Here is a 15,335-nt window from a genome sequence, read left to right as displayed (position 1 = left end):
GGGGGGGGGGTCAGAGCCAGCCCCGGCCCGCCCTGTACCGGTAAGTGCCCCCCCTCCCCTGCCGGGGTAGCAGCAGCAGCTGGGGGCTCCGGCAGCAGTTTAAAGGGCCCAGGGCTTGGCCGCTGTTACCACCCCGGGCCCTTTAAACTGCTGCCGGAGCCCCCGGCTACCACTGCTACCCCAGGGCTCCGGCAGCAGGGCTCGGGGGCAATTTAAAGGGCCCGGGGCTCCCCTACCTCTACCGCCCTGGGCCCTTTAAATAGCCGCCAGAGCCTGCCGGAGCCGCAGTGGGGCTCCAGTGGCTATTTAAAGGGCCCAGGGCACTAGGGGCAGCAGGAGCCCCAGCCCTTTAAATAACCCCCGGAGCCCCACTGCCGCTACCCCAGGGCTCCAGCAGCGGGGCTCTGGCAGCAATTTAAAGGGCCTGGGGCTCCAGCTGCTGCTGGAAGCCCCAGGCCCTTTAATTGCCGCCTGGGGTAGCCGGGCCACCCCGGTACGGCGCACCGGCGCATACCGACTTACTTTCACCTCTGGAAATATCCCACCCTCTTCCACCCTTTAACTTCACCACCTCAACCAAGCTTCACAATCATCATTGCTGTGTACAGTATTACATTGTTTAAAACTTATACTGTGTGTGTGTGTGTGTATATACACCTCTACCCTGCTTTAAAGCGACCTGATATAACACGGGTTCGCATATAGCGCGGTAGCAGCGGGGCTCCGGTGGTGCTTTAAAGGGTCCGGGGCTCCGGCTGCTGCGGGGAGCCCTGGGCCTTTTAAATCACCGCTGGAGCCCTGCCGCCGCTACCCCGGGGCTGCAGCAGCGGGGCTTGCCGGCGATTTAAAGGGCCTGGGCTCCCCGCAGCGGCCGGAGCCCGGAGCTCTTTAAATCACCACCGGAGCCCTGCCGCCCCTACCCCGATATAACGGGGTTTCAGCTATAACGTGGTAGGGATTTTTGGCTCCCCACTACCGCGTTATAGCGGGGTAGAGGTGTGTGTATGTATATATATATATATATATATATATATATATAAAATATAGTCTTTTGTCTGGTGAAAAAAATTTCCCTGGAACCTAACCCCCCCTATTTACATTAATTCTTATGGGGAAATTGGATTAGTTTAACATTGTTTTGCTTAAAGTCACATTTTTCAGGCATATAATTACATAGTTAAGCGAGGAGTTACTGTATATAAATGGTTGGAACACACCTCTTCATGTAACAGGGTTTTTGTCAGGAGTTTCTGGACCCACATAAGCAAAGGGGGAAAACACCCAACCCGGAGAGGAATACATGCAGGCATGCTACTTTAGAACATTCCCTCAGCCATACTGGACTCAGATACTGATAGGAGTGGGCATTGGCACAATATAATAAGATCCCAGGATTGTCGTCCTGTGTGACACTCTGAAGCCTAAATGTCTGTTGAGTCAGCGTGAAGCAATGGAAACTGCTACAAGTATGGCTGAGAGGTCTCTTTATTCAGAATATCACCAGGTTCAATCATCATTGGGATTCACAGCTTCTTACTGTCCAATTTTTAAGGTCTCAGCCATACTGACTTACAGTCATGGAACAGCAAGGCATGTATCCATGCCATGTTAAGAGTCCTAGACCACTGTGATATCAGAGGTAACTCAACCTGCCCTTCATTCCCCCCTCTTATTCTATAGTTAATTTGCATGCAACAATTTCATTGGTTATGAACCTGCAATGATTTACTTTTTTTCAAACAAAAATTATTACACTTTGGCAATTATGTACACTTTCAATACAATTATTTCAATATGACAGATTATGTATATAAGAGAAACTCATCTACTTTATATCTCTTATCATTCCACCCCTCCCCTCAGTTCTCCATGTTGTCCTCCATTGGACAACCATTGTACTTTGCTGCATGTCTAGTGCTCTGGGAAGCAATATGGAAGGATTTTGCTTTCTCATCTGTCTGTTCAGCAGCATCACTCTGGGATGTTTGTCAGTTAGCTGATTTAAAGCAGTATGAAGAGATAATAAAATTTGATGTTTTTATTATTTCATAACATCAAAAGGATAGCTTTGGTAACTTTTTCAAAAGGTCTTGGTGTGATGGAGTAAGGGATTACAAGAAAAGGATGTTGCAAACGTAAAAATTTGTATGCACTATAGGTCACATTTTAGTTCCAAACAATCAGTAATGCCCTAATAAAAAAAGAAACTTAGTTATCCTAAGATGTATTGAAGGATACTAAGAAATGTATTGAAATTTCAATTCAGACCAACAATATTTGCACTTAAAAATCAAGATTTCAAAGGAAAAATGGATGTTTGCATTAGGACTTTCAGTGCTAACTGTGGTAGCTAACGTAGTACAATGGTGTCATTTGTCTTTAAGCACAATATTATTTTATTTTAATTATATTAATCATTTCATTTTTGTAATCAAAAAGAATAACTTAGAATGCATTTATTCAGTTTTAAATGCACTATCACTTCATATCTGGAGACCAAAGATCAAATCATGATTTAGGTCATCAGTGAATATGAGTTTTGTAATTACATTCTAGTTCCTAGCAGACAGTTGTCTACATCACAAAACCACTGAAAATTGGTTCAGACATGATTTTACTCCTTTTTATATGCAGATTTACTACTTTGATTCCTGCTTCCAACAATTTAAATCAGTTTCCTTTTTTATTGTTTTGAATGATAAGGACTTTCAGGTTCTTAAATGTATAAATATACATTGTAGTTTTATGTGTGCGACAATGAAGAATATATTAATATATATGAAACTGATATTCCGATTCAGTGAGAGAGCATATTAAGGCAAAGAGATTAGCTTTCTGTACTTTATGCCCTTTTATATAATTCATAGAATCTTTTCACAGAGGAGCAAAAGGGAATGTCATACAGAGTCAGCTTTCTGCATCTGTGTGCTGCACTCAGTTCCTGTGCATCAGGCTACAAAAATGCTGACATTGATCAAGTATTCTACCATCCCACAACAGCAGCAGGGAGTTAAGAAACGTTTTTATGTCTTTTTGCTTTCCTCAGTATCCTGGGAGTGATTGACTTCACTCATGTTTTCTGTGTGGCACCTGCTGAGAATGGTGAGAGGTACAGGAACAGGAAGTATTTTCACAGTATGATTACACAAGGGAGTTTGTTATAGTAGAAATATAATCAGTATTTAAACTGAATATTTCAGCTCCTCTCACAATCCATATACAGTAAATTGAAAAGATAGGCAAGCAGCCAAATAATGAAGACTGAACACGCATTTGGCTAGTTGGTAAGGATGTGATATAAAAGTAAATCACTACTTTAATAAAGGTAAACATATGTGTTATAAAGGACTGCAAAACATTTGGGACAGTTTGAATAAAGGACAAGAGAACTATTGAAATCTGTTGTAATGAACACCAAATATCCCTGGAATACTGCAGGCCAAATTCTTCAGAACCCCACAGAAGCTCCTCGGTCAGAGACTTGCAGTTACTGAGCTCAGTGGGAGGAGGAATGACCACTGTCCCTTGAACCACAAAAAAATAACTGTACAAAACTTACCTTACAGAATATGCCCCCCTCCAATATACAATTACCTATACCCCCGAGAGGGGGTGTTTAGTAGCAGAGAGGGGAGGCATCGGCTTCATGTTTTCTTTTGGTCTTCTTTTAATTCCATGGTAGAATGGAAGGGTACCAAATTATGCCCTCTCAGTGAGGACCTCAAGGAAACTGAGAGTTAAAACTCACTGAAAGCCAGATCCATATTTGGTGTAAATCAGTACTATCAGTATAGAATACTGATTTCAATGTAGCTAAACCAATTTACATCAGTTGAAAATCTGGCCATGAGTTTACAGTCCCCTGAGGTTTTCCCACACAGAGGATGACTTTGCCATATATACTTTTACTCCAAAAATAAAATACACAAATACTCATAAACCTAGTAAAAGTGTTTGGGTGTATAAAGGAGTTTTAGAATCTCAAAAACTGATGTCCAAATGTCTGAATAACACAGGAGATGGCATATAGCTCAAATACTGGAATGTCTACAAGTTGTTTGCAGTAATATTCACATAGCATAAGATGACTATCAAAATACATACTTCTGTGTTACAAGAAAAATTTCAAGTGGGTAGACAATAAGAAATAGGTGGAAAAGGGAAGCAGGAAATAGAAGTCACTAGAGAAGATATTGGAAAAATATAGTCCTAAACTAATTCCTCAAGATATTTTGTTTAAATTACCATAATACATTATTTGTACAACTTAATAAACAATTGTGCAAAGAGACATTGTCAATGTAAAAATAAGCCCCCTGCTCTGGCCCCTTTGTGCCAGTGGCATAAAGGGGCCCTAAAAGCCTCTTATCCAGCCAGGAGAGGATTCCTCTCGTGCAGGCATTGTGGAATACAATTGCAAGTCTGCCCCCACAGAGCCCCTTGCAAGGTCTGGCATAGGAGGCATGCCAAGGGTGGAAGACGCACGAGAGCACTACAGAGATTCCAGGCAGTGCTGCAGCCCAGAGGGCAGTGTGGGGAAGCTGCCATAACTAATCCCCCCCTCCCCACACCCTCGGCTGTGAGTTTTCTGCTGCACCTATTAGACATGAAACACAAAATGTCTTCCCATTTGATGTAAACAAATTCCTTTACCTACCTTACTAACACCACCTTAGATTATTAAAAGTGAAAGAATGTTAAAAATCTAATTTCCTTGTCTCCATGCTCTTTATTTTTGCATATCTCTCAGCATAGGTAATGAAAAGCTATACATTTAATTTCACTTGTGCTCATAGTATTTTTCATTTTCTGGCTCTTAGGGCTGAATTGTTTGGGTTTTAAATACTGCAGAGCAATATTTATTTATTGAAAAACAACCATTGGTGTGGCTTCCTTGAAGTCAATGGAGCTACACTGATTTACACCAGCTGAGGATCTAGCGTCCAATGTCTAGCTGTATAAAAATGACATTCCAGTCCATGGTATAATGAGAGCAATACCCAACATACCCCAACAAGTTCAGTCCTGCACAGACAGTAATAGCTGTGTTATTTTTCTATGTTTGGCTTGAGTCACTGCTATAACTTTGTCAGACAAAATGCTTTCTCCTACCTGCAGTGATGATAAATGTGCATGCATGCACACACACACACGTACACACACTAATCTGCATAGTCAAGCAGCTCTGTTGTTTAGACAAAAAGTTTAGTTTTTTCCTCTTGGCTATAGAGTACACTGTAGTGTCCCTAGTTTCCCTGGATGATTAGGCAGGACTATCACAGCACATAGAAAAGCCTGAAACTTGAAAATAAATTAAAACTGCAGAAATATGATTCTCAGAAGCAGCATCAAGATTTTGGGAAACAGATTGCTTGTGAACTTTCCCATTTCAGAGACACTCAGACAAATTAACAGAACCTTGTGCAGAGAGAGAAAAATTCACCCCTCTCTGCTGAGAGGCATTTTTGGTTTATTTTACAGGAAATACAGAAATAAAGTATAGGTGATTCAGAAAAATGAAATAACACACAAACCACAGAAAAATAGTGAATGCTTCACAAGAGTCAGGGGTTTGGATATTAAACAGCTGCGATGCTTGGAAGGAAAGGAGTTGTAGAACGGACCCCATTTGAAGGCATTAATGCAAGATAGAAGAAATACATTATATAAAGTGGAAGATTTTCAAAGGCATAAATGGCAGTTAGAAATGGCAAATATGCCTTTGTAAATCTTCACCAAATGATGTATAAACATCAGTCAACTAATATACTGGTCAATATATATGCATCATTGTCCTCTCTGGATGGAATCAGACCTTCTCACGTGTTTGTGATTATATTGCCTTGTAGCAACTGTCCTAACAAACCACAGATCTATATCACATGATCTCTCTTGGAGAGACTCCTTCAGTTAATGTGACAGACGTCTGTTGTGTTTTTTTGTTTTGTTTTTTAAACCCAAGGTCTTGGCTCTTTAAGGCTGCATGTTTTATTTAGCTGGTGATTGTAATGTGTATGAATTATACTATATATGCATTGATAAATTGTATTTGCCATGCACCTGTGAGTGCCTCACCTGCACTTTGGCCCATTAATCTAACTCCCGCTGTATTTCTTCTAACATTCCAAACCTCTGAGCAGCTTCAAACAGCTGTGATTTTTTTTCAAAACCTGCCAAAGGGATGTTTCCTTCTCCCCCTCCTCCCCACCCACTAGGGAATTTTCCCCACCAAATTATGCTGGCCCAAGGACCAAGATGGGAGCATTTAGTCCTGCACCAAAGAAAATTGTAAGGTCTGGTATAGCTCATAAACTTGCAGGGCTAGACATGGGAGCTTTTAAACCACTGGAAAGGGAAGATTCCCAGGTTTCCAGTACTTGCCCCTAGATCTGGAAAATCCTATCCTGAGATAGCAGACCTTACAGTCATGGCATTCTTATGTATAGGAATGTTATTTTAGATAATTTTTAGAAGATTCTAAGATTTATTGGTTATATTTCTCTTTGAGACCTGGACAGCTGGACTATGTATAAATGAGGTGCCTGATGTTATAGGCACAGGGATATGAAAAACAATACCAATAATATTTTTGAAACACGTTTTTTTCTGTAAAATTGTGGCAAACTGCATAGAGAGTACATGATAATATGGTATAAAAGTTCTGTTGGCATTCACTTGAGATGGCATACATAATTCATTCATAACATTATCATTTGTAATGTGGCCACCCCAAATGAGTGTTAATAAAACAAAATCATACTATCAGGCAATCTCTCTATATATTTCTCCATCCAGTAGAATGGCACATTTTATATACACAGATACACTCTAGTGATTCTATTTCACATTTGCCATTATTACTTTTTTCTGATCATTTTCCCTCCAATACTTTCTTATTTTTTACCTATTTCAAATATAATCATTCCCATGACTGTTCTCATATGGGATTTTCTTCTCCCCATACTCTCTTGTGTATTTTTAACAACTTCTGCCATGTTGTAATGATCTTTAGTTACATGTCTGTGTGTGGATTAGAGCCAAAATAAAAATACTGGCATACGTTAAGAAGATTATATTGATTATATTGATATTGTAATTGATAGGTTGATTAATAAACGCAGCTTTTTTCTACATACTACAGAAACATAGGTTATAACTTCAGATCAGACCAATGATGTATCGAGGTCAAAATGGAAAAATGTTATGGTATCCTACTCAAACTCCCTCCATCGTACTAGAATAGCTGGATGCATCTGCTAAATTGATCATCAGTGAAAGAGTTAATAAATGTTGACATCTAAGTAAGAATTAACACAATTGATGATAGAAAATAAATATAAATTCTACTGTGTTTTTATTTGACAAGAAAGGGAAGGAGTGAAACAGTTAAAGACACAAATTATGAATTGGAGTCACAGTGTGAATGTGAGCATTACACCCGAAGCCCAGTGTTGTGTTTTCCAGATGTGCTGGATGTGTGGAAACATCCCAGACAGTTTGTATTAGTGAGTTAAGAATGTAATCTTGTTTGAAAAGCAATTTGCCACTACCCAGAAAAGCACCTGAAAATTTAAAAATCCAACACTTTTAAATTCATCTGGCAATAGTGATTTGATAAAAAATATAAAAACAGTGTAAGAAACATTAACAGGTGGAGATATTAGTATAAGCAATAGTTAAACTGAGGGGAGAAAGAGGTAAGTAATATTTTTACTATTAACTGCAAGAGGTATTCTTACAATTACAGACTGTAATGTAAACCATCTTAAACACCTGACACAAATAAGTGTTAAAAAATTCAGGGCCTATGACAATGCCCATTGAAGTCATTTGGAATTTTTCCACCGACTTCAAGGGACTTTTGGATCAGACATATTTAATGTCACTGCTCTGTTAAGGAGGAAGGAGGGAGAGAGTGATATAGTCAGTTCTGATTTTTTCACAATGGGAGATGGGGGAAATACAGGTGCAAAGTTGCCCAAAAATTCTTGACTGGGGTTGGGCTAGGAACAAGGATGTAAGTGGATAGCAGATGAGTCTGAGCAGGTGTGTGTAAGTGGGTGAATGTGCGAAGTGGTTTAGAGCAGATGCGTGGGACAGAGTAGGATGTGAATAAGAGATAAAGGGAAATGAGTTAAGAGGAAGGCAGTGGGGAGAAGGATGGGATGAAGAAGAGCTTGAGCATGAATTGAGTGATTATAAGGGAGACTGAATGAGAGGAAAAAGAGGAAGAATTAAGGGGAAATAGTGAATGAGGATAACTAGATTGAAATTAGGAGTGTGAATAAAACAGTGAAAAAAAGTCTGAGTATATGAATGGCATAGAAAAGGATGAATGGGGCTGAACTCCTAAGTACTAAACTTGTGTACAGAGTCAGAGATTTCAGTGGGATTACTTGAGGATCAAAATAACACTCAGAGTAACAATAAAAGTGGCAGAATCTGGTCCTTTCATAATTAATATATTCAACAGCAAGTTTGACCTGATACATGTACAAAATTAGCAGGGGCAGCAGACAGTCCTAGTGCATATTCTCTCATTGATGTACCAATACATTTCAGTCTCCAGAGGAAAAATGTACCTCTTATTTTACACAAATAGAAACTCAGAAAATTAAAATAAGAACCTGTAATATTTGCATTTCTAGGTGGCTTAAGTGGGAAGGAAAAAGGTCTATTGGCATTTAAAGTTAGAATGACCCAACCCGCATTGAAAAGACAAGAAAGGAGGAGGAAAAATTAAGCTGAGGATTTCCTTCATGTAGTAATCAGAAACTAGAAAAACTGCTGGTGGTATGATAGGGGCACCTGTTTCCTAGGAAGTGGACTAAAACTACCAAGAATTGTCCAGTGGTTAAGGCACTAACCTCGAAGTCTGCTCTGCTACAGGTTTCCTATGTGACCTTAGGTAAGTTACTTAGCTGCTTTGTGCCTCAGTTCCTGATCTGTAAAATGGGGATAACATTTCTCTACCTCACAGCAGTATTGTGAGGAAAAATGGATTAAAGATTGTGAATCTCTTTGAGATCTACTGATGAAAAGTGCTATAGAAGACCTAGATATTATCTTACACAGGCTACTGAATAACCATCAGCACATCAATGACAATCTTTACTAACAGTCTAGGCCAATTAAAGATGAGTTTCCTTATCCCACTGACAGTCATATGAACTAGCCTATTTCCTCAGTTTTATATTTAGAGTCAAATCTTGCTTTACTCATCTGTGTAATTCTGTAAAAATGAGGGGAACTATTTCACTGAGTATGATCTGGCTCTTTAGGGCAACACTTTCATAAGTGTGTGCATGTACACTGCAGCACAATGTTTTTTTAAATGTATAAATAACATAACCACAGCTTTGACTGCTTAAGTGATTGAGTGTGACCTGTTGTAAACCCACCCGGTTCAGGTTGAAGTTGCAGTACTTGTTTCTGGAATACCTCATTCCTAGGAGCATCCAAGTTAAGCACAACTGTTAAAGAGATGGTAAACTAGTGTCACAGCTATGACCCGAAACGTACTGACCTGAAGCGGGCTAGGAGGATGCAAACAGACCAGAGAGCTGACAAACTCCGATTAGGGTGACCAGACAGCAAGTGTGAAAAATCGGGACCGGGGCTGAGGGTAATAGGAGCCCATATAAGAAAAAGACCCAAAAATCGGGACTGTCCCTATAAAATCGGGACATCTGGTCACCCTAACTCCGATCAAGTATTGTGTGGAGCTCATGGGGGGGTGGGGTCAGTCGGGGGGTAATTCTAAAATAATGGTGATGTTTTGCCTAAATATGGCACGTTCCTTCCCAGGCAGCTAGTCCTGCCCGGCTCCTTCCCGCCTACACTCCCCATGCTCCCTACTCCCCTCCAGGCCCCACGTGCCGCCCATCTCCGTCCCTCTTCCACGCCGCCCCCACGGCTGCCCTGCCCTTACAGGGGGTCAGATCCCAGCGCAGCCCCACCCCCTCGCCCCGCCCCGCCCCGCCCCCTGCGGCTCGCGCGCACGCGCGTTAGGAGCAGCTCACTGGGGCGGGGGAAAGGCGTCGTGGCGTCACCTCAGCGCAGGCGTCCCCGGACGCGCGAAATTTCCAAACCGGCGGCGCGGCGCGAGACCAGCGGCCACGGGGTAAGAGGAGGGGGCGGGGTCATTTCCCATTATCGGGGTCGAGGGGGAGCGTGTCCCCCAGTCGCCGGGCGGTGAGGTCAGAGGCTGCTCTGCGTCCGCCAGGTGGGCGGTGCGGAGCCCGTGTCTTGCGCTCCGTGCGCGTCCCTTCCGCGGTGGCTCCGGTCCGGGACGCTGCGGGACCCTGCTGCTGCCCCCCCAGGCCTGCCGCGAGCGCCGCGCTGGGGACGGGACCCTGCGCTCGTACCCGCACCTCGCTCCGGGCAGCGCCCAGGCCCGAGGATGTTCTTCAGCTGCTCCCGGCTTGGTCCCTTTGCGCGGGTGAGAAGCGTTTGGTGCCGCCCGGTTTCCCCTGGGGGTGTGGCAGCCCCGAGCGGGGCAGGGTCTCCGAGACCTCGCGCCGAGTGCGGCAAGCCTGGCACCTGGGGCTGCTTCTGCCTAGCTTGAAACTCACTCGGTTAACAAGCCGATGATGCCCGTTTAAATTGTTACACAGCGGCTTGCTGACGCCCTAACAGTCAACACGAATCACATCTCTAAACCCCTTGCAGCTCTTGGAAAACGTGGGGCGGGGGGGTTAACTTTGTCAGGATTTACTCAGTTTCTAATAAAAATTTGCGTTTCTTGGGCGTCTTCCACTTGACCATAGTAAAGCTCTTTATAAACGTCAGTGAATTAAACCTCACACTTTGCCTGTAAGGTAGGGAAGACATTATAGACCAAATTCATTCCTATTACTATTCTAGACAGTATAGCAATCAGGGCTGTATTTGGTTCTGTATTTGTAACGTTTTGTATAAGTTGTATGGAAAGAGTTTACACTGACTCGTGTCATCGTACTTCACCATAAATTCATATTCATTAATGTACATTGCTTGCCATACAGCATTGCTAGCTTCTCCTTGCTACACTGCTGTTGTGTTATGTCCTTGTTCTGCAGCTGAGAGAAGATAATTAAGTCAGCTTGCCCTGATTATTTTTGAGCTTTTTTGAGAAAGCCAACAAGATTGTCAATTACTGTCAAACATGGGGGTGACTTGTTATTCTGACATGTATATACTAGGAACTGCATGGAGACAATGTATGGAAATATTCATTTCACATAGGTCACAACCATCAGAAAACAACTGGTCTGTTTCGGTCAGTTACTAACAAAGACTGGATTTGAATTCACAATACAATGTTGAAAGTCTCTGTATCTGTTACCAATGGCCTTAACCATCCAGCTTCAGGTTAGGGTGTCAAGTGGGAATCATAAAGTCACTTTACAGTTTATAGCAAATGGCTTTAGGCCTCATGCCAACAGCATACAATTTTAGCATACAAATACCCATCCAAAAGATTTACTGAGAGGAGAAAAAATAACTTGCAACATTGTTATGCCTGGTCTAGCACAATCTGAACCTAACTTTTGCACTGTGTAAGCTGACGTTTTGAGATATCTGTGCTCTAGGGCAGAAACTGTCAATATGCATCTTTTGCCACAGGGTATCTAATCTTTTTTTAAAATTGAAATTATTTATATTACTGTTTTGCCTAGGAACCCTAGTCATGGACCAGGGTATACCACTGTATTAGGCACTGTACAACCAGAACAACCACAAATGGTGCCTGCCCCAAGGAGTTTACAATCTGAAGTATAAGACAAAAGACAGACAGAGGAGTATAAAGAAAAAATGATATAGTATTTGTCAGCATAATAGGTAGTGGTCATCATAAACCAGCAGCCTAACTGTTATCAAATATATTGCAGGCATCATGACAACGGAGAGTTTTGAGGAGGGATTTGAAAGTGGATTACAAGGTAGCTTTACAGATGTTTATGTGGAAGGCCTCCCAAGCATCAGGGATAGCATGGGAGAAAGCACAAATAAAACTAAACAAGTGGGCTAGCATCGTGAGCCGAGGGGAGGCGAGTGCTGGCAGCTCGATAGCAAATGAGAGCTGATCGGTAGGGTGGGGATTGACTGTGAAGGGCATTGAAAGTGAATACAAGCAGTTTATTGCATCAAACATAGAGAAGTGGGAGCTAATGGAAGGATACAAATGGAGGCAAAAGAAGTTTCAGGAGAAGCAGCCAAGTTTGTCTGAGGTTTTTATTCACAATTGTAGGTGGGATTTCAAAAATCCACCTTCCAGAAAACTTGAAAAATAGGTAGCAAGCAAATATAATGCCATTCCCTCTCTTCTTTACTGATGATGATTCAGACCTTCTCTATCATTCCAGCCACTTCAAAAATGCCTGAATTATTTTTTTGAAGGTAAAGCTTTCCTACCTGTGACTGTTAAGACACTGTTTTATAGGGGATCCATTTTTTATGTATGTTTTAACCCACATTTTGCTTTTCTTATGTTGGTGTTGTCACATTCCGATCTTTGTGGGATGACACTGTTTGTGCCAAAACATTATGGTGACAGGTCCTATTTCAGATAAATTTGGGACACTTTAAAATTAGTGACAGGCCTATGAAAATCATTGTCTTGTAAATTTTGGGATAGACACGCTCTCTTCTCTGCTCCTGTCTTTCATCTTATCTTTTTGGTTATTTTTTTTTCTCCTTTCTTGCTGTCTCATCTCTCCCCATCCATGTTTACGTAATGTATGGGCTGATATTTGTTCACCATTGCCATCTTTTGGATAGAAATAGATCTGTTAAATTCTTGCCCTCTAGTGGTTCATTTGTAAAGTGGATATAAACCCTAATACTGTCTACCCCCAATGGAGATTTTCCTAGTGACAAAGTCTTATGATTTTGGAAAAGAAAATCAAGATTTCTATTCCCCATGTTGCACATATGTTTTATGTCTGAATGTACATGTGCACTGATTGTTACACACTATTTTTCTTTGTGTTTCATCTCTGTTCCTTCTGTTCTTTTTCATCATTCTCATGTTGTCTCTGTTTTCTCTTATTCTTTAATATCTTTCCTTTTCCCTGAGTGTGTTTTTAGTATTTCCGTACAATTGTAGAGCTGTTATGTTTATGGCTGAGTATTCATCTTAGAAGATGGCATGTCTGATTTGTAGCTCTAGCAATAGTTTTTCTTATACTGAATGATCCATTAAATTTGTTTTGTAGTCCCAGTCTCTTGAAAATGATTACACATACATCAAAATCCCCCTTAGATAAATTTGTTGTATGATACTAGTCCAAAACCAATGCCTTTAATCTTAGAAAACTTGTAGTTGTGTAGATATCAAACAAATTTCTGTTGATCAGTACAACCTGTTTTGTACCAACCTGATTTAAAAAATGTGTAAAAGAATCCCAGACTGTAAAGAACTTGTTACATTTTATAAACAGTAGAACAGCTGTAATAAATCGAGTAAAATCTCAGATTAAACAGTTTACATTTTACTGAAGAGGGTATTCCCACACCTGTTTTTCACAATAAAACCTTTTCAGTTCATGTGTTAGAATAAGTGACTGTCGTTAATATTAATGTTGCTACAATAAAGACAGTGATAATGTGTCATTAAAATCCATATTTTCATTCACTCATAGTTTTGGAATAAAAATGCCTGAAAACTGGCATGTTTGGTCTTAACCTGGTAGAAAATCGTCCCCGTTTTACCCCCCCCTTTCTCCCCCAAAATTGGTTAATCTGCTTTTGATTTATAGGAATGCAAAACATTTTTGACTGTTTGGTTCTCATTAAGGACAGATTCGTTGCCAAATTTCATTCCTGCAATCACATTTGTGTATGTTACAAAATTTTAAAATATTAATAAGATGTTCTTTTATAGGAAATTTTAACTTCATTTTAAGTTATTAATGAAGAGAATGTTGACTTTAGAATACCTATGAGCAACGATCTGTAGATGATCTCTACTTTGAGTTGAACAAACATTGAGTCTGTCCCTAATACTGAAATAATTATATAGCCCTTTTCATCTTCAGAGTGTTTTATAAGCAACTCTTCAGAGAAATGTTTAATATAGAAGGTGGGAATATCATTTGCATTTTATATTTGTGATGAGGTAGTACTGCAGGTGAATGGAAAAGAAAGAGAGGTTTTTCATTATTGGACTTCAGTGATTCCCAGGAATACAAATAGAGTAGCAGTATAGATAGTATATAAATATACTGAGGAATAGCTGTGGAAAAGAGATACCTCTATATTAATTCAACATTGCTTAAGATTTAAACCTTCTGATGTCAGGGATATCTGAGTTAAGGCTCCTCTGATAAACTTAAAGCATAGTTCTACTTTGAAAAGTGGCATTGTAAAAATGTATATTGCCGAGATTCCAACCCTCCCTAATTTTCCATAATCCTCCAGTTTTAAAAAGGTAATTATGAAATTACTAAATGAGTCTTAAATCTTCAAATTTTGCAGTTACATTAAAAACTGGGAGGATTAGGTACATGGGTCTGACCAACACAGCACTGTGGCTGAGGGGTTCTTTTCTGCCGCCGGTCTCTGTGCAGAAGCGCCCACAGCCTGTCCATATGCACATTGGACACAGTGTGTACCATTTTATTGGCCTGGCAGGAGGATGTTTGCAGGGCTTGGTTGTGTTGGTGAAATCCCTTGAGGGAGGAGCCTTTCCCAGGTCAGCGTAGGGTCTGAACACGTGACTGGCTGCTGCACCACTGCTACAGGGAGTAGAGGGCTGGGTTGAGAGTACCAGCAGCATGTGGTGGGGATGATGCGCTGGTTCCCTGTGCCTTCTCTCCCAACACAGCTGAGTACTGGGTGCCTCCAGATCTGGGACACATCAAGGCACCACATCTAGCACCACCCGCCCCGACTCCAGTGCCACCTGCAACTATTGGTGCCTCATCTTTCTGAACCCTGCCAAGGGCCTGGAGGACTGAGTATGACACTCCTGTCCCACATCTCCCCAGGGCTGAGGCTAAGAAGAAACAGACATGATCCCTTCTGAAACCAAGAAGGACCTGGTATGAATTCCCATTCTTCCCCCGGGGCTGTGGCTTGAAGGACCTGGTGTAACCTACTTCCTGGAGGGGCAGGATGATCCACCTCCAACTTACTCTAACAGAAACTTCTGGGGGGGGGGGGGCCCTCTGCAGCACATGTGCATAAATTGTGCAGTGGGGGTCACTGATAGGCAAGGTGCAGCAATTTTGAATGTGTTGGGGTGCTGCCCCATACTGCCCAAGCCACAGGCTGTACATTTCCCCATGTGGACCTGCTGGTGTGCTCTAGCTGCCTAGAGCGCATTAATGCAGTCTAGCACAGCCCACAGG

At 41.5% G+C, this 15,335-nt stretch overlaps 1 protein-coding gene across 2 annotated transcripts in view; it reads left to right on the top strand.

Annotated features, from left to right (window-relative positions):
- The first annotated feature begins 10,054 nt into the window (after window positions 1-10,054).
- Window positions 10,055-15,335, top strand: part of FANCC (FA complementation group C) — a 121,967-nt gene continuing 116,686 nt past the window's right edge. For both annotated transcript variants that reach the window (XR_002907885.2, XM_024196067.2), the window contains exon 1: window positions 10,055-10,123. The gene's annotated coding sequence lies outside the window, so the exon portion shown is untranslated. The remainder of the gene's footprint in view (window positions 10,124-15,335) is intronic.

Source organism: Terrapene carolina, unplaced genomic scaffold (assembly GCF_002925995.2).
Source record: "Terrapene carolina triunguis isolate 2854851 unplaced genomic scaffold, T_m_triunguis-2.0 Scaffold113, whole genome shotgun sequence".
Lineage (NCBI taxonomy): Eukaryota > Metazoa > Chordata > Testudines > Emydidae > Terrapene > Terrapene triunguis.
The sequence above is the reverse complement of the archived record's forward strand: the minus strand, read 5'-3'. Positions and strand labels throughout refer to the sequence as shown.